This window comes from Galeopterus variegatus, unplaced genomic scaffold, assembly GCF_000696425.1.
Source record: "Galeopterus variegatus unplaced genomic scaffold, G_variegatus-3.0.2 Scaffold620, whole genome shotgun sequence".
NCBI classification, from domain to species: Eukaryota; Metazoa; Chordata; class Mammalia; order Dermoptera; family Cynocephalidae; genus Galeopterus; species Galeopterus variegatus.
This window is the reverse complement of record NW_007726731.1, coordinates 478,290-503,412: the sequence shown is the minus strand read 5'-3', so window position 1 is coordinate 503,412 and position 25,123 is coordinate 478,290.

Genomic DNA, 25,123 nt, shown 5'->3' with positions numbered 1-25,123 from the left:
GTGATTGGATTGTAGGACCTTGCAGTAGTGAATGGATTAAAAATGGGGGTCAAGGGCATGATTCTGATGTCTTTAAAAAAAGAGGAGAATCTGTCTTGCTCTCTCTGCTTCCACCATCTTGCAATGTGAGACCCTTGGGTCACTGTCACCACCACGAGATGGACTTTGGACTTCCCAGTCTCAGAAACTGGACTTTGGACTTCCCAGCGAGATGGACTTTGGACTTCCCAGTCTCAGAAACTGTAAGCAATAAATTGTTTTTCTTCATAAATCACCCAGTCTCAGGTATTCTGTTATAGCAACACAAACAGAGTAATACACCATCTTAGAAGTAATTGTCTTATGGGTGGTTTTAACAGTTTTCTATGTAATAGTTACTGGTTCAACCTTAAACTTGCCAATAGAATTGTGATACCCCTCTGAATACTATACAGATAATTACCTATTCCTTCAGCTATGTCTAGTGTGTGTCTATTTCTGTGTCCATATGCTAAATGTTTATATCTAAACATATAGTCTTATGTTGGAGTAGGGAAGATGGCCCATCTGTCTCCGAAGAATGGAGTTCTAGGGGTCTGAATGAGCCATGGAAAGTTTTCCAACCAGTCCTCTATTCAGCTATATTGTGAATTTCTGCCTTTGGAGATACCTGGTGCTTCCAAATTCTGAGTATTTTTAAGATTCTCTGCTGATGTCAGCTTTCTTCAGAATGATGTTAGCATTCTGATTTTAAGCTTTTACAACTCTATTAACTCCCTCATCTGATTTCTATCTTCCAAAAATTTGTTGACATCTCTTGCCTGATCTCTGTTAGTTACATGTTTTGCCCCTCCAAATCCATTCTCCATATTTTTTGCCCCACTCTGTATCCTGAAAAGATAACTTGTATGGACTTAAGATCCCTTGACTTTTGCTAAAATTTAAAATTTTAAATTTAAGCTAAATCTAACTGGAGGTACTGGCAGAAGACTGAACAATGGGAGGAGATAGAATCGTAGATGTAAGAGTATTTTTTACCATTGCTGCCCTTCCTCCCGGCTCATACTTCCTCCCGGGAAGGCCACAGTTTTGGTAGAGGCGTAAAACATCTACCTAACTCCACAACTCCTGTAGGATGCTTCTCTCCTATGCCTACAGCTCTCACCAGGTTCCAGTAATCATTCCTTCTACTTGCCCCTTCAGGTAGGGATGGTAACAACTTCCCAGTGTTGCTAGCCCCTGGGTACTTCACCTTCCCTTACTGGTTCTCTTAATCCTGCCCACACCTCTGTAAATAGTTTCCTCGTTAAATTTTATTCAGTTCTCCTTTGAGAGTGCCAATCTGTTTCCTGCCAGAACTCTGACTGCTATATTGCTGTTCATATTCTCGGTACTGTGTTTATTTCAAAAATTTTATTCTTATTTTAGCAGAGTTTCTAGAGGCAACAGAAATAAGTGCTGTATGTTCAATATGCCATGTTTAATTATTGAATATCCTTTTCTCTATTACCTTTCCCATGCAAAAGTATCTGACTCTATTTTCTTTGATATAACATACTAATTTCCCTCTCATGCCCAAAGCAGAAGATTGAAGGTTAAGTCTGTGGAGAAACTGAAAAAACATCTCCCAGTTTGGGCACAGTCACAGCGGTAGGTGAAGCAGAAGCACCATACTGTAAAGAGTGAGATTGACAAAGTCCATATAGTAAATGATGACCCTGCATCCACTCTCTTGACTTTCTTAGTGCCAAGAAAGCTGAAAGGCAGAATACTGATAGTTCCACCTCTACCCACCCACCAATCAGAAGATCCAAGGTTTCTTCTCTGGAGAAAGTGAACAGCCCAAAAGAGAATCTGAGTACGTGTACTCAGTCATTCTGCAATGAAACTCGCCAGCTGAGAGTCCAGCACACATATTCAGATCTTCTGATTAATGTTTTAGTGCCTTATTTTAAAGTATGAATGAGCAATAAAAGATCACTAGATATTTGAAAAAACCTTGAACGAGAGAGACAAAGACAATCAATACCAAATACACAAACCGTAACAAAAACTCAAAGGAAGGAGAAGCAATTCAGAACTTAGAAAAACAAAACAAAACAAGCAAACAATAAAACAAAAACTGGAGTTAATGTAGAAAAAAATAGAACAGTGCCTTAAAAATTCTGAGGAAAAATGATTTCTCATTTAAAACTCTATATTTAGGGCAAACTATCACGTAGGTAATAAGATAGGATAATGACACTTTTATTCAGGAACACTAAATGATGTGTTCTGTGAAAAAGAGGAAGAAGCCAAGAAAAAGAAAGACACTGGATCCAGGAAACAGAAGATCCAACACGTATAAAAGGAGAAAAGAATTCCCCAGATCTTGGTGATGGGAAGTTTCAGGATGACAGGTGGGTTGCAGGTCTAGTAAGCAAACAGCACAGTTAAGAGAATGGAGACACAGGGTTCTAAGAGGGATGATTCTAGAAAGAAAAATAAACTTATAAAATATCCAGTGTATTTTTATAGTCAGAAAAGATTTTTAGTGAGGTTTGGGATTGAATTAGTGATTTTGACATGAAAAATTAAGCAAAGAAGCAGCAAACATAACAAGGCAATCAATAACATTGGAGAAGGAAATGTGTTAATAGTATATACTATAACAGCTGTGAATAATAGAGACTAATCATAATAATAGAAGTTATAAATATTTATTTAAACAAAAATGCCAATGTAACTAATTTGGGAAAATGGGAATGAGGAAGTGTATTTGAGTGAATATATTTGAGGGAGGTTATTTAAGAGAACTAAATCCTCATTTTTCCTAATAGCAAGTTGATAGGTAATAGCTAAAACTTTTTTTAAAAAAATCAAGAAATGGTGATGTACACATCTCATCTAGACACATGGAGATAAAACCAGAAGAAACAGCCAAAAGAGGTTTAAGGAAGTTGTCTAAGAGAAATGGGAATTTGGGGATGAGGATCGGAGGGGTAGAATTCTATTTTACACTGTAAGCTAAAAGTTCTTTTTAAAGTTTTAAAAGAGGTGTATGCATTGGTTTGATAAAAACAAAAAACAAAAAGAAAAACATCACACATGTGGTCTGAGGTCCAGAATAATAGTCACATAACAATATTTCTCTTTTCCCTTCTATTCTAGTAACTCCTCAGATTCCTCCTAAAGAGATCTTGGAACCTCTGTGCAGTATCTCGCCAGCGTGCTACGAATTTCTTCTCTTGGCTGCCTTCAAGTTTATATTGTTGCTTTTCTCTCCTCAGAGGCCAATTGAAGGCCATGCCCTTGTTGGCTGTTGACTCTCACTATCTCTGTCCCAAAGCTGCCAGCACCTGGTGTCAAATTGCTGCTGTTTGTGCCAGGGTTGCTACTTCTTGCCACTGCTGAAGCTGCTGACCCCAAAGCCATTGACATTTCATACCCTCTCTGCTCCCACACAGTTGCCTTTTCCTAAATGGGAGAAATTTTTCTCCATTTATGGAATCAGAAACTACATTTTCTCCTGAGCATCTACTTTTATTTTTTATAAATACTGTAGTCATGTAACCAACTGTGCTTTTTTCTTTGGACTGGCTGCTAGAAAGTTCTAGCTAAATTTGCATTGCATTTCTAGAGGATGGAGAGGATCTTACAGTTTGTATGTCTATTTGTTTTAAATGTGTCAGACTTCCTTTGTTTTATCTTTATGTTTTCACTAGTCTTTTATTCATTCATTCATTTAATACTGTATTTATTTTTTGTAAGGTCACTCAGATCCTTTGTTTTTTATTTTGGAACAAGGGGAAACAATATACTTGAATAAATAAATTATGAAAGTTTCTAACTTTTAAACAACTATTCCTTTTATTAAAATCTCTTTATCTTAGGATTCAAGACTGAATTCATGGTAGCTGTCTTGATTCCTGTACCTTTACAGTGAGTCTTAAAATTGGATAGTGTGATTCCTTCAACTTTATTCTATTTTAAAATTGTTTTAGCTTTTTTGGTTCTTTGTCTTTCCTATAATTTTTAGACTCTGTTCATCTATATTCACAAAAACTCCTGCTAGAATTTTTTTATAACACTTTTATTGAGTTATGTGACTAAAGTCATTGTTATTTGCATTGTGATACTTTTGTTTTTTATTTGTGTTATTCATTTGCCTAGCTTTAGTAACAACCTTTATCCTCTGTCTGGCAGGAAGGCACAGGTGCATAAAGAACAATCCATTTGACAAGCTGCTTTCCAATCATATTCTCACTTGTTTTCATCCACAATATTTGGTTTTGTCAGAAGCTTTTCTTCTCTGGTCTAGTTTCTGTCCCATTGTGAACACAGAGCCTTGCATGTGGTCCTTCTGTGATATCTCCTTAGAGAAATGTAGCTCAATATCACGGGAGATTTGGAATGGAAAAAAGCAGAAAGCCCTGGCAATGTATGGACTGTTTGGATAATTTTTAAATCCTGATCTAAACTTACACATTCTATATATTTAGACTAATAAACTAAAAACTTTAGGATATTCCATACAAACATACTTTGGATGGATTTTTTTTTTTAAATCATCTTATTGGGGCATATTTTGCTTAAGAGAATGTGATAGGTTGACATGCAAGAAGTTATGAAAATGAAAACCCAGTAGATAAATGGACAAAGACTAGAACAGGAACTTTACAGTTCAGAAAACCCAATTAGACAATAAACACAAGGAAAAGTGCTCAGTCTCATTAACATCAGGAAAATGATACATTACTTATACATTAATACTCACCAGGCTGGCAAAAATAAATGTCTGGTAATATTAAGTGTTGACAATGGTGTGGAACAATGAAAACTCTAATACTCTGCTAGTAGGAGTGTAAATCGAGACAATAAGTTTAAAAAACAATTTGGCATTGTCTAGTAAAGTTGAAGATGTGTATGCCATATAACCAAATGTTCCCTCCTATTTCTAGGTGTGTGTCCTAAAGAAACCCTCAAACAAATGCACCAAGATACAGAAACCAATCCAATCAGAATGGCACTATTTATAATACAGAAGCAACACAAATGTCCATCAGCAGTGGGATGGATAGATTATAGCATATTCATAGATGGAATACTATATAACAGTGAAAATACAAGTTTCAACACAAATAAATCTCAGGAATATAATTTTGCATGAAAAAAGGCAAGTCACAATGGACAGAATATGATTTCATTCAAATAAAATTCAAAAGCATGCAAACTAAACAATATATTGTATAAGTATACTAACTTGAGAAAGCCGTAAGAATTGCAAGGTAACACAAAATTTAGGGTAGTGTTTATTTCTAAGAAAGAAAGAAAGGAAATGGGAACAGAGAGGGCCACACAGGTTATGGCAATATTCTTTATTTTTTTAATTGGGTGATAGATACACAGGTATGCTCTTTAATTTTATTTTCTAGATAATACATATATTTTATACTACTATTTTTTCTCATCTTAATAATTAATAAACTCACTTTTACGCAAAAAGAAAAGTCACCAAAATGTGACTGCGTGTCTTTAGAGTTACCACGTCAGTTCTCACATTTATTTTTAACTGCAAAAAGTTGCCCTGGCAGTTTAGGTAAGATGTTACCATAGATGCCACAGCCACAAAAGGGATTCAGGACACCAGATTTAGCCAAACATTTTCTTCATGTGTTTTCATTTTTTTTTTTTTCCTTTTTGTCTTTTTTTGTGTCCGGCAACGGATCGCAACCCTCAGTGTTGCGCCCGTACCGGACCGGGACCGGCAACAGGATCGCAACCCTTGGTGTTGCCCCCACACCTCGCTCAGCCAGTGAGTGGGAACCGGTCTGTATGTGGGATCCGAACCCTCGGCGGGAGCGCCACCACACTCCCAAGCGGCGCACTGTAGCAGTGTGCCACCGGGCCGGCCCCTCATGTGTTTTCATTTTAAAATAAAAGAATATATTTATTCCTTAAAATATTTGCTTGAAATATCAAAGTAGATAGTAGTTTTGAATAGTGTTTCTCAACTTCTAGCTGTACATTAGAATCACCTGGAGACTTTAAAAACATGAGATGTTGATGCTCAACACCCATCCTAGATTAACTGAGTTAAAATCTCTGTTGGCGGGGACTGGGTTTTGAATTTTTCTTTTAAAAGGCCCCAGGTCATTTCAATTTAAACCAGAATTGGAAAGGACTATTTTAAAGAAATTTTTAAACCAGCCAGCCTTTTTTACATTGTTGGTACAAAATTCTAAAGTGGATTGGAAACAAATTTGGGGATTTTCTAGCATTTAGAAAACACAAATAGGCTTCTGATCAAGATGGCAGAATAGACCGTCCCCAGTGTCTCTCTCTCCCACAAATCAACCAATTTACAACTACTAAAAAGCAATGACAGCCAAGCTAGGGCTGCTAAAGCTCAGGGGAAGAAGAGGAGAGACCTACAGAGCTCATGAAGGCAGGAGAAGCCACAAGGAGAGAAAAAAAGGATGGCTCCCTCCATTTTGAGCCCCAGCCACTTCGAGGCTGGAGCTGGTGAGCACACAGAGCAAGAGCTGGCAAAAGCTGCTGCTGTGCCCTTCCTATGAAGTTGCTTGGAGGTGGCAGGGGAGAAGAAGGCCTTGGTGACCACCAGGCCAGAAGGACCACTAACAGGGTTCCCATAGACCCACATAGGAGTGAGGACCCACAGACAACTGAAAAAAAGGAGCCACTCAGAGGCTTGTGAGTCATCGCAAGGGACCAGTGCATGGCCTGTCCTGTGGGAAGTATTTGGAGTGCAGGTGATAGAGGAGATGGGCCCACCAGGGGAACACTGGGGCACACATCGACAACGGATCTGCCCTCCAATCAGTGCAGGACCACTCAGTGTAAACTGGTCAGAGGGTGCAGTTTGCTGAAAAGACTCAGGCCCAGACCAGAGTTTCCGCACACCCCAGATGTACCAGACCTCACGAGACCCAGAAGGACATACAAGGTCAACCATTAAAACCTGAGCTGCACAAAAAGCCTTCCTGAGGGAATCAGCAGCAAAGCAGCAATTTAGCTCAACCACAAGGCTCAAGTGCTGGTTCCCAAGGAAGTTCCTCCATTTTAGAAGTAAGCAAAGGACAACAAATTAGTTCCAGTGCAGAGTTTAAGTGGTGGGAAAAGTGAATAATCCAACACAGAACTGAAAGAAAAGACAAAATACCCACAGATCAGAGACAGATTTGCTATTAACTAGTAAATGTCCAACACCACTGAAAAACACCTTTAAAACCTAGAAGGATTGCAAGAATCCTGGACTCTCAAGCCAGGGATGGGGGAGGGCCAAGAGCCCCAGCCACACACCCCTAATATCTGCAACCAGCCCAGCAATGACCTCTGAGCCACAGCAGGAAACACTCTGGGTTTCTGAGCTGGGGTGATGGGGGGCTTAGGGCCTCAGCAATGCCCCCCTGACATCCACATCCAGCTCAGCAGCGACTGATCTGCCCCTGGAAGTCCCCTGGTCTCCCCTGCCAGAATGAGGGGGGTGCCATGGGCCTCGATCATGCTCCCTGCCCTTCCTCCTCTTTCCACCCTATTTTCCTCCCCTCCCCCCATCAACTGCTCTGCAACAATATCTTAGAATGAGGCATGGAGCCCGGGGAAGCTGAACCCAGCCACAACCAGGTAAAGAGGACATCAAAAACACCATTTCTGTGCAGGTAGCCCACCACAGACAACACAATTGCCATGGCTGCTACAAAAGTGGCTAGTCTCTATAGCCACAGTCACAGCCACTGTGAAGATGGCACACCAGACTCTCAACTGCATTGACACAAGGAGAGGCACCAATGGAGACCAAAAAAAAAGAAGAGGTCCTCTCTCTCCACAAAGCACACTCCAGAGTAATAGAAGAAGCATCTGATTGACAATAATAGGGGAGGACTTGAACACACCTGTCTCAGTACTGGACAGATCATTTGACAACAAACCAACAAAGGAACAGTTAATCTATCAGATGGAGAGAACAAATCTATGGTTATTACAGGAGAAGGGGAAAGGGAGGGGGAGATTGGATAAGGGGCATAAAGAATAAATATGATTTGTAACAATGAACATGCTAATAAAAATTAAAGAAAATGCAAATATTCAAGAATAGAAAATAGAGTGTATCACATTTTTATTCCAGTTGTGTATGTGTGTAATGAGTGGTCATGTAAAATACAGGATTTCTTACTGTGAGTCACAGTATGTTTGAAAAACAGTTGTAAACAAATCTATTCTAAGGTGCTATTGGGTATTTTTTTTTAATTTTAATTAAGTAAAGCTTGTATATATTTATAATGTACACCATGATGTTTTGGTATATAGATCTATATGTGTATATAAATATACACACACATCGTGGCATGGTTAAATCAAGCTTAGGCATTCTTTCTTACGTCTTAAGGTGATCGAGCAGTAATATCATATGATGTTTGCCCGTGTTTGAATCCTGGCTTTTCCACTTGCTAGCTCACACTCTTTGTATATAGTTCCTTGCTTTAAAAATCTCTTAGGGTGCTTGCAAAGGAATTTAGTAAACTGCATTAGGGTGCTTGCAAAGGAATTTAGTAAACTGCACAGTCAGAAGGCACAGTCCCTGAAAGATTGCTCTTACTTCAGGTGCCAGCTGCAAGTTTGGAGGTCCCTGGGGCCACTCTCAGTACAGACCAACGGGCTACAAATTCAGAGGTTCTCACAACCACCCTCAGGTTTGATAATTCACTAGAAAGACTCAGAACTCATTGAAAGCCATTCTAATCACAGTCACATTTATTACACAGGAAGGATACAAATAAGAGCTAGCATATGGGAAGAGGTGCATATGGTGAAATCTGGCAGAGTTCCAAATGCAAAGTTTCCATCATCCTCAGGATGTGTTCCTTGCTGGCAATGAAATGTGGCAATCCTAAAAGAATATCACCACCCAGGGAAACTCACCTGAGCTCTGATGTCCAGAATTTTTATTGGGGCTTCATTACTAGGCACAATTGATTGAATTATTGTCCACATGATTGAACCCAATTGCCAGTCTCCCTCCCCTCCCTGGAAGTTAGCCTGATATCACATTGTCCATTATGTCATGACGAGCCCCACCTTGAGTCATCTTGTTAGCATAAACTATATAGGGGCCCACCATGAGTGGCCTTGTTACTCAAAATTATCAGGTGTGGCCCAAGGGGCTCACCTTAAATAACAAAGACATTCTGTCACCTGGAAAATTTCAAGGGTCTAGAGGTTACCTCCCTGAGCTAGGACAAAGGCCAGACCTCACTTTGGAGGCCAAATTCCTTACACACAGTGGTTTTGAGGATTAAATGAATCAATACATGTGAAGCTCTTAGGATATTGCCTGTACAGAGTGAGGGCTACTAGTTACTACTATTACTATTGCTATTAATCTTTGCCCCTTTTATTTTCAATCCTTGACCTCTCAGAGAACCTTGTTGCTGGTTAAACTTTCACTTTCATCTAGCCAACAGCCTTTGCTTTCTCTCTTTCTCATCTAGCATAAGGAGGTGATTGAAAGTGAGAAGGAAAGAGTAGGAAGAAAGCTGCAGGCTTCCTCCTCCCCTCAACGCTCCCTCCTCTCTTCCATTCTCAGTCATCCTCCTCCTTCCCTTAGAAACTTCTCTTTCTCTTCATCCCTAACCAACTCCTCCCCTCTCCCCTACCTTTTCTATCTCGTCACCTCCTCACTTCTCAACTCCCCATCCCTTATGGGCAAGAAGTTCTATGCTACTAGGTTCCTAGCCAAAGCTTCCCTAACAATATTTACCAGGAAATTTGTTTTGCAAAATGCCTTCAAAAATGTGGGGAAGAGGTTGCAGACTGGTGATCCACCAAGAAATGTTTCCTTTGGCCTTCGTCGTTCAAAAAATTTTTAAACACCTAGAAATCAGAGAGTTTGTATACACTTCTATTTTTCTCTTGAAAATTTGGAAAAGTTGGCCACATTGGTCCCAAATTCTTGCACAGCAACAGTATGGTGATACCGTATCCCCACTGTAAACAAGCTCTGTCCTACTCTTGACTGTCTCCACAACTTCCACATAACTCTTTCATAATTTATGGTATCTGTTTTTTTTTTTTTTTTCCTTTTTTGTCTTTTTTCGTGACCAGAAACGGATCGCAACCCTCGGTGTCGCGCCCGTACCGGACCGGGACCGGCAACGGGATCGCAACCCTCGGTGTTGCGCCCGCACCTCGCTCAGCCAGTGAGCGGCCAGTCTGTATGTGGGATCCAAACCCTCGGTGGGAGCGCCACCGTGCTCCCAAGAGGCGCACTATAGCAGTGCACCACCGGGCCGGCCCCTTATGGTATCTGTTTTGACCCTGTAGGATCTGATTTTACAACCACAACTTTTGAGATTATTACCAATAGTCTCTCTATCTTTCACCAATAAACAGAACATAGGAAACATTATTAACAAATTTAGTAAAGTTTTCTTACTAAAGAGTGCTCTTACTAAAACTCAGACATACTAAGTTATATATGGAGAGCAAAGCTTTAATGATGTAACCTCGTGTTAATTTTTAAAATAAACTGAGCTTAGTTCTCTCCATTGTAGCTGAGTAATGGTGCTTCCATTCTTTAATTTATGTCACCTGAAAAATGAAGGTCCTTGGATAGAAATCCTGTGTGACATAAATCAGATGCACACATTTATCCATATCTCTAATTCACTTATCAAATGGGTTTTTCAAGGGACTGGGACTTCTAGTGCATAATTACAGACTTGGTTTAAAAATCCAGAATGCTGAAAAAAAAAAATTTCAAGTTAAAAAATAACCATTTTTGGTAAACAGTAATTTCAAGGGCTCTTAAGTGACATTAGAAATCATTCAACCCAATTCCTTCCTTTTAAATATAAGGCAACTATCCAAGAATAAAAGAAGTTCCATGCTGTGTTTTATGTTTTGAAGCTGTCAGAACTTCTTAAAAAATTAACCACTGTAGGGGGTACACAGCATAGGGCCTGCTTCTTCAAATATTGGCGATCACACCATGGTTTTTAAACTGTTTTGGAAATAACTTTTGGTTGGAAAAACTTCAAGGAGTTCATTTTAAGTTCAATTACATCTGAAGTGGTGTAATTTATTATAATTTATTAGTCATTGAATACCCATGTGCTCCCTCACTTCTCCCAGCTCCCTGGCAGTTAGGTGAGTCTATGTGACTAGTTCTGACAAATGAGCTGTGAGTGGAAGTGACATATGTCACTTCTGGGACAAAGCATAGAGAGAGAAGCCCTTGTTCATTCTTGATGACTCTTTCTTTTCCTGCCAGAACAACAGCAGAGGCCAAACATTGGGATGGAATAGTCAAACAATGAAAACAGCCTGGACGGGAGGCCTCCTTGGAAAGGGCGCGTCCGGAAGAGCACAGTACCCACAGCTAACCCTGTGTGAGTGAAAAATCAACTTTAGTGGGTTAAACCAAAAAAATTGGGGGATCGCTTATCACTGTGCCATAAGCTAGTCTGTTCTGGTGAACAGGTTAACAATACCGTCTCTTAGATTAGCCGTGTTTTAAACTTCCCACAATTATCTAAAACATAGTTTAATCGTTGATGTTTATACAGATTTAAAAGCTTAATATTCAGAGGGCTGGCCAGTTAGCTTAGTTGGTTAGAACGTGGTGATGATAACACCAAGGTCCAGGGTTTGATCCCTGTACTGGCCAGCAGCCAAAAAAATAAAAAGTTGTTTAATATTCATATAGATAAACATCTCTTGTTAAGGAAATTTGATGCCAAGGGAATTATTTTTTCATCTTGAGTGAGAAGAGACCTCAAAGGAAAAAAAAAAATTTGTCCCCTATGATTAATATAAACCCTAGTCAAATTTAATCTTACTTAAGATCTTGATTCACTCTAGTTGGGAAATCAAAATTATTTTTGTTTAGTTTATTAGGATGTAAACTTATTATCTTTATCAGCACAGTCTAAGACATTTTGGAGGATAGCACATAAGTTCTTTTAGGACTAAGTGATTTATTTTGTTTTTTCCTTTAATTTCCTTTAACATTTCCTTTTAATTAATTTCCCTTTAATTTCCTTAAAGAGAAAGGGGAGATTAATTTTAATCTGTTTTCTCAGAATTAAGGGTCAAAAGTTAAGTAGTTAGTCATAAATCATACAACAAATAAATGGAGAAGGCAATACCAAAACTCAACTTTCATTATTTCTATTATGTCTATGCTTCTTCTAAAAGTTATAGGATTGTAAAGAAGAAGAGGTTAGACTTCCACTTCCAGGAACTATGAGTTAAGTAATTTAGACAAATGCTCCCACTGAAGATGACTAAAATGCTGGACAAAATATAAAATCATCTTTCCGAAAACAGCAAACAAAACAGTGAGGAATTACTAGGCTACTATTCTGGAGAAAATGAAAATCCACAAAAATGAGCATAATACTGGTGCCATCTCTGTCCTGAGGATACTTAGTGATCCAGAGCAGGTTGCTGGGAGGCTTAACAGAGACTGGGGCTAGGGAAACAAAAGTTGGAGTCTAGGGCCTACCAGGGAGCAGTAACCTGCACCTTGAGTTGGGACTAAAAGGACTGACACTAGAAATAAGGGTGAATTGAAAGTAAACCAACTTTTTTGTGTATTGTGGTCTGTCTTCTGGGTAACCCAGAAAATCCCAAGCCCTGAAACTGGATGAGTAATCTCGGATTGTTAGTGCCCCCAACTGCCTGGAAGAAGCAATAAAAATTCTCTTTGCGGAAAGAGAACATCATAGCAGGCCTCATATTGTTTTTACAAATAATTAAAAGTACAATTGTCAGGACACAGGAAAAAATAACCAAGCATACAAAATCATAAAACACCATGAACTAGAAAAAGAAAATACAACAGACTACAGAAACAGACCCTCAAGGATTCCAGATACAGATTGTAAAGCAACTATGTTTCTAAAGTTCAAGTAGATAAAAGTGAAGCTTGAATATCTTAGCAGAGAACTGTAAAATATAAAAAATGACAGCAGGATTTTAAAAGAACCACATAAAAATTCTAGTTGTAAAAAACAGAGTAACCTAAATTAAGAAATCAATAGATGAATTTAAGAACAATTTAGATACGGTTAAGAATTAGAATACATGGGCCGACCCTGTGGCGCACTCGGGAGAGTGCGGCGCTGGGAGCGCAGCAGCGCTCCCGCCGTGGGTTCGGATCCTATATAGGGATGACCAGTGCGCTCACTGGCTGAGCGTGGTGCGGCCGGTCTCAAAAAAGACAAAAATAAATAAATAAGAATTAGAATACATGAAGACAGGTCAGAAGAAACCATTCAGAATGAAGCACAGAGAAGAAAAAAGAATGGACCAAGAAAAGAATAGAATAAAAATGTCTTAACACGTTCAACTGGAATCTTGAAAGAAGTATAAGAGAATGAGACAGAGCACCATTTAATGAGATAACAGCTGAGAATTTTTAGCTCTAGACATCGACACAGAAATTTTAAAAGCCCGATGAATCACAAGAACACACAAAAGGAAAGACACACATAGACAATTACAGGGAAACAAAGAAAACCAAAGACAAAGAGAAAACACTAAGCGCAGCCAGTGGCAAAAAGACAGTTTATCTTCAAAGAAACAAAAATTAGACTGACTGCTGCCTTCTCAGCAGCCATTACAAAAGCCAAAAGATTAAGGAATGATACCTTTAATGTGCTGAAGAAAACAGCTGCCAATTTAGAATTCTGTACCCAGTGAAAAAACATCACTGAAACACCATGTGAAGACAACCTCAGTTCAGTAATTAATCCTTTTCTGTTCTGGGACCTGTGGCAGGTGCGAATCTGCGCATACTCCTTTTTCATTTCTTTTTCCCCTTCTCCCCCTCTCCAACCGCTCTGTGTTAGGAGCTCTGCAAGGAGCCAGGTTAGAAGTGAGAGGAGGAGCCGTGGGACGCCCGATGACGGGTGTAAGAAAGTTCCTACTTGGCTGATTTTTTTTGTAAGGTATCTTCACATCTCTAGGGCTAGTGAATGTTTGGAACTGGCTCTCTCATGGGCAATTTCCAGAATTCTTCATGAATATCTATTAGGTTGTCCGTATTTTTTTTTAATTAATTTGTAACAGTTCTTTATACATTCTGGATACAAGTCTTTCTTCAATAATATTTGATATAAAAATGATTTGTATGTGGCTTACCCTTCTACCCTCTTAATGGTATCTTTTGATGAATAGAAGTCATTAATTTCAACATAGCTTAATCTATCATTCTTTTTCTCTATGGCTAGTGGGTTTTTTTCCCCTATTTGAGAAGAATGTCTCCTTGGTCACTCTTTAATAACACATGAGCTTTTTCCCTCATTAGTTTAAAATCCAAATTTAAGATGACTAAATATTGAACAGAACTTGGTGGTCTAACCAACAGCCATTACCCACTTCTTCCCTGCTTACGAAACAGAATTGATGGGAGAAGGGATTAGGGAAAATGTACATACTCTCAAAATATAGGGTGCTTGGCCAAAGCCATCCCACACTTGACCCACCGAACCAGAATTCTTAGAACGGAGCTTAGACATGTGTAATTTTTAAAAGTGCCCCCAGATATTCAGTTTTATCTTGATAAGGACTACAAAGAAAAACAAAACAAAACAAAAACTCAAGTGTCTAGAATGTCGTGGAAGGAAGGAGAGAATTTCAAGCAGTAGTTGGAAAACAGGCTGAGATGTAGCAGGGTCTGAGGAAGATAAAGATCAGAGATGTGCTGGATTTGGTGTGAACCTTCAAAGTCGTTGGTAAACTAAGAATACTTTGGTACAAAGGTGGGGTGTAGAATTTGGGTCACATGATATTAAGGATGGGGAGTAGGCAGTTAGAAGGCAAATAGTGTGTATACATCAAACATTTAAGGGAGTAGATGGTAATAATAAGTCTTGCAGAATCAAACAAAAAAGATGTTTGTTTTCCAGTTTCATAATCTGAGACACGAAAACATACAATCCTTGAATTTTAGAGTTGAGGGGAACCTTAAATATTATCTAGTTGAATTCCATCTAATAGTTAAGTTTCCTTTACAAAGTCCTGTCATTCTCTCTATGCTTAAATGCCTTTTGTGGTGAGGCCTTCTGCTACCTTCAGGAGCAGCCTGTTTGTTGTGTCTTTGCAAGGCTTTGAGTGAAAGTTCATCCTTATCATGAGCTCAAAACTTCCCTCCTGGGCCGGCCCAGTGGTGCACTGCGCTAGTGCGCTGCTTGGGAAGCGCAGCGGCGCTCCCGCCGAGGGTTCGGATCCCACATACAGACCGGTTCCCGCTCACTGGCTGAGCGAGGTGCGGGCGCAGCACCGAGGGTTGCGATCCCGTTGCCGGTCCCGGTCCGGTACGGGCGCGACACTGAGGGTTGCGATCCGTTGCCGGTCACGAAAAAAGACAAAAAGAAAAAAAAAAAAAAAAAAACTTCCCTCCTCAAATTCCACTGACTGTCGTATTTGAAACAAGAGGACAGGTGTCAGCTGTGAGGGAATGTTATCTTAACTAATAAATTTATTTAATGGCTTTCCAAAAGAAATGATAAAAAGGGTCTGGCTTGATTTAAAAAAAAAACCTCTGGCTCAAACTTAAATTAATAGGATAGTTTAAGAAATAGTTGTTCTCGGGTCGGCCCGTGGCTCACTCAGGAGAGTGTGGCGCTGATGACACCAACGCCATGGGTTCGGATCTCTATATAGGGATGACCGATTAGCTCATTGGGTGAGCGTGGTGCTGACAACACCAAGCCAAGGGTTAAGATCCCCTTACCGGTCATCTTAAAAAAAAAAGAGAGAGAGAGAGAGAGAAAGAAAGAAAACAAATAGTTGTTCTTCAAGAATGGGTTTTTGAAAGTCAGTCCTCTGTTTTAGGCTTTGCAAGGTAAATACGTAGCCTCCAAATTTAGCTATGTGGTATTTAGCATGGCAACCACAAATCAGAAGTTTGAGGAGGCGCTATATCATGTAGGAATGGCTTTGGTTGAAAGCAACGGAATATTCATCTAAACGTGTCTCAAGCCACATGACCCATAATATGCCACTTAACAAAATGTCTGGATCCACTGGGGTAGTTCGGAAGCTGGATGATGTCTGGGCACAAATTTGCTGTCCCCCTGGCCTTCCCCTTCCGGCCACGAGATGGCGCAGCTGCTCTAAACATTGGCCCTCAGAGGGCCAACTCCAGATGGAAAGGAAGGAGACTGGAGCAAAAGAACTTTCTCTTTCGCTCCTAAGTCCTCCTAAGCAGAAATTAAATTTGAGGCTTCTAGCAGATTTCTTGGGCCAAAACTTAATCGCATGCCCATTGCTACTGACAAAAGAGAAATGAGAGTGCCACGATTTACTTAGACCCTGAAGCTGGGTACATCGTTGCCCAGTCAAAATAAGGCTTTTATTTTATCTATGAGTTTAATTTTTTAAGAAATGGGGAATAGCTGTTGGGTAGGCTACCAATAGTGCCTGCCAGAGGAGCTCGGGAGAAATTATACACACTAAATGCACCGGGCACTATTTCAAAGGGCAGGACAGTGCCTCTTCATAACCTGTTTTTCTTCCTATGATAGTTATTAATTCTCTGCAGTGACTTAGAAAAATTCTTGGGCACAACTTCCTGCCATTACAGTCTTGATTAATACAGAAGCTGACAGTTAAACTATTTTTAAAAGTTATTCTGCTTCTAACCCAAACTTCTTACTCTAGCTCTCATTTTACCCCATGTGAGTTGTACGAATCACTTTCAATTAACATATTATATAAGAGCCTTGCATGGAAAAGAATAAACCATTTTCAAATTAGACATTCCATCCAGAACTGTCACTAGCTGATTCTCAGCACTGTCTTTTATTTCAACATGCTTTTAGATGAGATAAATCATATTTGTAGTAATTCTCAGGATAAAATTTTCTTCTAAAAGCTTATTTTATGAAGGATTTTTTCTTAGTTTTGAAGAATAAAGCAATTATTCTTTCTTTTTGAAATTGCATATCAAGTCCAGAAACATTGACTTCTTCAATTTAAAATATTAATGTCAAGTGATGGGTATAAACATCTCCTCTCTTCTACCCTTTCTTTCAGTTCTTGTTCTTGGCAGATTCTCATACCTATTGGATTCCTGTTGCACACCAATTTTTTCAGGCTACAGCTGTTTCTGACAGCCGTTCTCTTCACTGCCCACCATGCAACCACCCTTCTGTGGAAATCCCTGCCTCCCCAGTGTGACTGCTTTAGCTGGAGCTTCACTCTAGGCTCAGGCACAGAGCTTGTGACCTAAATCTATCCAACTATTGCATTCCCTGGGCCAAACAGATTGATGAATAGAAGCCTCGTTCAGAGCCAATGAGAAGTAATGACACTTATGTTGAGACTTCTGGAAGAGAGATTCTTTCTCTGTCCTAGATTTTTACCTGAGAGAATGTAAGGCCCATAGTTGCTGCAGCCATCTCAATATCTTGAGTGAGAAACAGTCTGAGAACAGAACAGAGAGAGAGAGAAACCCTGATGATATATTTCAGCCTTTAAGACAAGATAGCAGCAAGCCCTAGAATTTTCAGTTACATAATCAAGTAAGTTCTGTTTTGTTTAAGCCAGCGTTTGGGTCAAATTTTCTCTCACTTGCTACCGAAAGAGTTCTAACTTATACATAGGTTTAGAATTTCTTAACGACCAAGAAAATTCTCAGATATTGAATATGTCATAAAATTAATATAGAAAATACTTAGTGAATAAATGCACATGTAACTAATTATGTCCAATACTTTTACTGTTTTCTTTTCACATAATAATGTCCACTTGTCATACAAAATAATATAGAAGAGTTTAAATTAGCATTCTTGATGTTACAGTTGACCCTCCATATCTGCAGTTTGGTTGAATCCATAGATCAAAGATATTCAGGGGGAAAAAACAATAAAAAATAACAATACAACAATTAAAAAAATACAAAATTCAAAAATACAGTGTAACAACTATTTACATTCTATTAGGTATTATAAGTAATCTAGAGATGATTTAAAGTATGCTAGAGGATGTGCGTAGGTTATATGAAAATACTACACCATTTTATATAAGGTACTTGAGCGTTCATGCATTTTGGTACCCGCAGAGGTCCTGGAACCAATCCCCTGTGGATACCCAGGGACAACTGTATATGCTTAATGCAATTATGGCAGTGTGCTCTGGGGACAGTTTCCTCAAGACTGAGCATGCACATTTGTTTCCTTTTTGAATCTAAATTATTTCTCATTATCATGAAATAAATAGTCTTGGTGTTATTTAGAAATATTGATAAATTGTGGGTATACATAAGGCTATAATTATAAAAGTGGTGGTCTTATACTGTGGTGCTTATGTTACTCTGGCTATTTCTTTTGCTCAAACAGCACCTTCCTGGGAAACAAGCACAACAGGCTGACCCCACAGGCTGTGTGACCACAATCCCTGTCCTTGGCTGAGAGCCATTTGTGCCTGGAGATGGAGAGCACTGGGAAGAAATTGTTCACTTCAGTCAGTGCCTCTAGCCTTCCTTGTGGTGACCTTTGCCGCTCTCCACCCCAGGTGTCCATATCCTTGTCAAACGCTGAGAAACCTTTGGTGACTGGCCGAGATAATATCCTTGTAAGACAGGTGGCCAACCAGCTCTTCCACCTGGAGTATTCCCTAGAAACAGACCCAGTTTATTTTCATGCACGATTAAAACCATAAGGCATGCTCTGTTTTTCTGTGGTAGTAAAGGACACATCAATCATACTAAAGAAAGGTTACCGTCGTAAGTGAGCACCTCTCTTGTACATCACACAGCTGTATTGGTAATCCTACATCAGAGAAACAGAGTTTTGTTTATTTCTATTAGGTAATTTGTTCACATGACTCAAAATTCAAAGGGCACAAGTAAGTGTTTGTAAAATCTTTCTTTCCCACTCCTGTTCTCCAGATACCCAGTTACCCTCCCCAGAAGTAATCCATTTTATGCCTTTGATGTATCCTCCCAGGGTGATTGCACAAGTAAGTGTTTGTAAAATCTTTCTTTCCCACTCCTGTTCTCCAGATGCCCAGTTACCCTCCCCAGAAGTAATCCATTTTATGCCTTTGATGTATCCTCCCAGGGTGATTTGATGTATATTTAAGCAAATGCATATAGATAGTATCTTCCCCCTTTTACCTCAGCAATGGTGTACGTACTACTCTGCACCTTGTTCTTTTCACTAAAGATTTCTTAGAACAATGCTGCAATGAGCAACCTTGTACATACATCAATCTGCGCTTGGGTAAGTGTATCATTGGAATAAATTTCTAGAAGTGAAGTTTTGGGGCCAAGGGCATATGTGTTTGTAATTTCCCCCCAGTTCCTTAGGTTTTATTATACTTGAAAAAGTAATGTATACCATGGTAAAACAACAAGTAAAAAACAAAATGAAAGTATATACAGTGAAAAGTAAGTTCTCCTACCCCTCAGCTCCCACGTTCCCTCCCCAGAGATAACCACTGTTACTTCTAGAGATAATATGTTTGTGTGTATACTTCCAGAGACAATATGCATATACAAACATACGTATGTGAATAAATATATGTCATCATTTATCTTTGCTTAACAGGAATATACTACACAAACCTTCTCCATCTTATAGTTTATTGCATACCAGTAAGTATGAGGGTACTTCACAAAGTTCATGGAAGGATTCGTCTTATCTCTTAATTCTATTTTTCCACAAACTTTTTTTTTTTTTGTCCTTTTTGAGACCGACCGCACCACGCTCAGCCAGTGAGTGCACCGGTCATCCCTATATAGGATCCGAACCCGTGGCGGGAGCACTGCTGCGCTCCCAGCACCACACTCTCCCGAGTGCGCCACGGGCTCGGCCCTTTCCACAAACTTTTTGATGTACTCTCATATAGATCAACCTCATTCTCTTTAAAGCCAATATGAAATTTATTTTGAGGAGACTAATATTAACTTTTCTCATTTTTAAAAATTAAGGTATCATTTATATAAAGTAAAATTTATCCTTTTTAGGGTACAGTTCTCTAAGTTTTGACAAATGTATATATTCAATTGTAATTTTAATGGACATTGCTAAATTTCCCTCTTGAGAAGTTGTACCAGTTCATGCTCCCACCAGCAGGGAATAAGTACCTGCTTTTTTTTTACAGCCTTGCCGATTCAGATGTGTCATCAAACTTCTTGATCCTACCAGTCTGTAGGTAAGAGTGGTATTGCATTATCACTTAACATTTCATTTCTCTTACAATGTAGCTGAGCATCTTTTCATTTGTATAAGATCCATTTATATTTCCCTTTCTAGGAACTATTCAAACTTTTTTTTAGTATGAATATTGTGGGTTGGTCTTCTTATTCATTTGTAGGGACTCTTGATAGTTTAGAAAATCTGCCCTTGTCTGTGATATGAATTGCAAAAATGTGGGAAACTTGACGTTCATAGAAGCATCAGATTAGAACTGTACCCTCTCCACAACAAATACACAAACCTTTCTCAACCACTGGGAGAATACTACTCATACAAATTTCCATTTCAACAGAACTAAACTTTCAAAATGTGGTTTTGGCTTAGAAGATTGTCATGCTTTGCAGAAGCAGCAGGTGTATGTTGTTCTGAAACAGAAAGAAAATTCACGGTTCTGTGCAATCAGCTCTATGTGTTTGAATAACCTTTAAGGATTAAAAGTCAATGTTTTATTATATGTAATATTCCAACCTGGGTCTCTCTACTAAAACATCTGAATATCCATCAGTTCATTGCAGGCACACAAAAAGATGAGACGTCATCCCTACATGTTTCCTGCCATATTTTTTCAATATTTTTATATCATACTGAAATAAAGAATAAGTTCACAGTTTTGGTGACCTATTTCCAAACTACATACATGATGTTCAATAAAGATATCTATATCTCAAGATGTAAAGGAGAAGAGTTGGGACTTAAAAAAATTTAAAAAATTATCTTATTTGCATACGACACAGAAAAATAAAATGTATTATTTGGCTCCCAATAGAGCAGAAGACAGCTCGTGAATGGAAAATAGGGCACAGAAAACTTTACTTGATTTACTTGGATAAATAGTGATAGAATGCTTAAGAGAGATACTCTAGGAGTGGAGCGGAGTAGAAATAGACAAGAGTGACTCAATACTCCTTCTTCCATGTGGAATAGTGGATGTAAGTGTATAATTAAGTCATCCATTATAAGCTTGAACCAGCTGAGCAGTGGTCACTGGCTTCAATTTTAATTTGCATATTCTTGATATTAAATATTTTATACTCTCATGATATATGACTTTCTTCAAGCATGGATAATTGGTAGAAGACACACATATTTGTAGACTTTTTATTCTTTCTCTTTATGTTTATACATTTCTTGATAAATCTCTACACTTAATGTATATTCATATATCTTTCTAATCATTAATGAGAAGTGATAATTAGAATAAAAAATAGTGAAACATTTTATATACTACCTTTGGGTCTTTGAATTTATGCTTACTTAACTAGTCCTTTTGTGTGGCTGGCTCATTGAACAAGCAAGACTTGTGCTTTTTGATCATAGAAGCAACTTTATTTTTATCTCCTACTCTCCCTTTAAAGTTGTTCAGTGGAGAAAGCCCTTGCCTTCCCCTCTGGATGAAAACTTAAGCACTTCCATCACATTTCTGCTCATTCTCAGGTAATAAAAATCCTTACAGTGACTTTAAGTCATAAACACAGGCTTAACCTAGTGATTAAAACTTCTCCCTTCTGTCAGCTGGAGCCTGTTGCAGGTGAGAGTCTGTGACCCAGGAAAGGCGGGAGGGAGTCAGCTGCTGCTTTTCACTGCCACCCTTCTCTCCCAGCTAGACACTGTATGTTATGAACCCTGCCAGGAGTCAGGACCGAAGTGGGCAAGGTAGGAAGGAGGGAGAAATGGAGTCCAAGAAAGTACTTCCTCAGCTGGTACTGGATGGCTTCCCACTCTCTGGGCTAAAGACACCAACACAGACATGCACAGACCCCTGATTTATAACAAGGGTTCCAGTGCAATACAATGGAAAAAGTAGTTATTTTCAGTAATGGTGCTGGGTTAACTTGCTATCCATAAAGGAAAAAATAAACCTTGACCCCCTGCATCACTCCATATGCCAACATTAATTTGAGATGGATCATAAAACTAAATGTGAAAATTAAAACAATGAAGCTTTTTAAAAAATGGGAGGATATTTTCATGACTTTGAGGTAAACAATAATTTCTTAAATAGGCTGCATAAGTTACCAAATATAAAATAAAATAATGACAAGTTAAATTAAAATTAAGAACTTCTTTTCATCAAAAGACATCATTTGAGTAAAAAGGCAAGACAGACTGGGAGAAGATATTTGTATACACACATTTGACAAAAGACTTCTATACACTATATATAAAGAATGCCATGTCAGTAAGAAAAAAGACAGACAATCCAATAAAAATGGGCAAAGACTTGATCAGGCACCTCAAAAAAATAAACTCATGACAATGTTATAAATAGTCGTCATCAGGGAAGTGTAAATGAAAACTACAATGAAAATTCCCAGAAGAGCTAAAATTAATAGTACTGAGAACACCAAGTACAGGCAAAGATTCAGAGGATGCCTTCCTGACTTATCCTGGTACAGCCACTTTGTCTTTTTTGTCTTTTTCCGTGTCCGGCAACGGATCGCAACCCTCAGTGTTGCCCCCGTACCGGACCGGGGACCGGCAACGGGATCGCAACCCTCGGTGTTGCTCCCACGCCTCGCTCAGCCAGTGAGCGGGAACCGGTCTGTATGTGGGATCCGAACCCTCGGGCGGGAGCGCCACCGCGCTTCCCAAGCGGCGCACTTATCCAGTGCGCCACCAGGCCGGCCCCGGTACAGCCACTTTGGCAAACTTTTTAATGGTGCCAAAGCTAAATATACATATATTTATAACCTAAAAAATTCCACTCCTTTTTATATTATCAACAGAAATGAATGCTTATATTCACCAAAAGATATGTACAAGACTATTTATTGCAGCTTTATTCATAATAGTCAAAAACTGGAAACAATTCAAATGTTCATGGATAAATAAATTGTGGAACATTCATATTATGGAATACTACATAATATTGAAAAAGAATGAACAACTGTTATCTACAATAGTGTGGATGAATATCACAGACATAAAGGAAAGTGAAAGAATCTAGACATGTAAGACGGTCTACTAATATGTTTTCATTGATGGGATGTTAAACAATAGGCAAAACTAGTTTACGGAGGACAATAAGATCAAAACAGCAATTACCTTTGACTGGGAGGGGTCAGGAAGGAGCCTTCCTAGGTGTGGACAGTGTTTAATACCTGTATCCCAGTGGTGGTTACATGGGTGTGGTTACTTTAAAGAAATTCATCAGGCTATACATATAAGACTTTATGTAATACTACCTCAAGGGAAATAAAAATGAATGGCGACTCACTTTTCATCTTCAGTTGCCTTGTCATTTTCCTCTTGAACTCTTTTATCTCTGCTTTGAGTCCTTGTTATATAGAGATTATTTCTTCTTTAGTTCCTGGAGTTCCTGGAGATGATTTTCACCAGTTTTGTGGCAAGATTTTTCAGTGTGTTCTTAATCTGCCAATCATTTTCACTATTTATTTCCTCCTTTTTTTCTTGTATTTTTTAAAAGATCTGTGCTGTTTTCTTTTTGATTATTTCTCACCTTTGAATGAGGGCACTTTTTCCTTTAGGGCACTGTATTTTCCACACTATATATTTCCAATGGACAATATCCAAATTATATTCTCCGCAGGGATGCCATTCACATAAAATATAATATGAATAGTGACCTGGCTGCCTAGACAACCTATTTGCTGAATGCTTGTGGGAAAGGCACCAGAGCCATGAGCCAACCTGTCTGAACCCCCATGATCCTAGCAAGGGTTTGAATGTGTGCTTGTGTGAGCTGCTAGCCTTTCCTCCTCTTCAGAGAAAAAGGTTAGCAGCTGCAGGGCTGCTTATTACTGACAGCTGTTCCTCCACCTGGTGTCACCTTGCAAGATTCTTTCCTCACCCTGCTGCTCTTGCCCCTCTGTGTTCTCAGATGGGGTCCATGGGAGCTTCTACAGCTGGCCTGCCAAGGGCTTGTTCTAAGTGAAATGGTATTGGTTTTGCAGCTCAGAGTATCCACTCGTGTTTGAGCATTTTGAGTCCTGCCAGTTCTGCCTACAATATTCAGCCTCCAGCTATCTGTCTGAATCTCCTTCTTACCTGTACTTGGATTATCACCTTAGAAAACAACCTCCCTTCATATCTATTAAGGTTCCGGGTAAAAGCAGTTTAGTTATTTCATTAAGATGATTCCTTGTTGTTTTCAGGTGATTTAAAATACTTTGCTGTCACAAGCAATGCTGCAATTGTATATAACTCAGTGGTATATGTGTAAGTGTATCTGTAGAATAAACCCTAGAATTGGAATACTGGTTAAAAGTGAACATGCATTTATAAGTTAAATAGACATTACCAAAATGCCCTTCTAGAAGCTTTACCAGTTTATACTCCCATCAGTAAGCATGCCCATTTCCCCAGACCCTTGCCAACACCATGGTTTATCATTTTGATCTGTATCGTTTTAAGAGGTAAAAAATGGAGTCTTGGTATATTTTAAAATAATATTTTTTCTTTTAATATGTTTAAGAGTCATTTGTCTTATTGTTTCATTTGTACTCCTTTTCTGTAAACCGTCTATCCACAGTTGGCTCATTTTTCTATTGGGTGTTATTGGTCTTTATTGATTTGCAGAAACTCTTTATATCAGGAAATCAGCCCTTTGTAATATGAGTTGCAAATATTTTTCTCAGTTTGTCATCTGTCTTTTGACTTTGCTTATAGTAGGTAGTTATTGCTCTGTTGATTTTTTTAATATTCATGAAGTTACAATTATGGATCTTTTCCTTAATGACTTCTGGGTTTTTTACATCCAGAGAAATGATCTTCATTGTAATTCAAGATGAGTCTCGTTGTGGTCACCATCCATGGTAAAACAGGGCTCAGAATGAACTCTTCAACATCATGCTGAATGACTTAAGGATAAAATTTTATTGGAGAAACCTACAGGGCCGGGCCGGTGGCGCACTGGATAAGTGCGCCGCTTGGGAAGCGCGGCAGCGCTCCCGCCGAGGGTTCGGATCCCA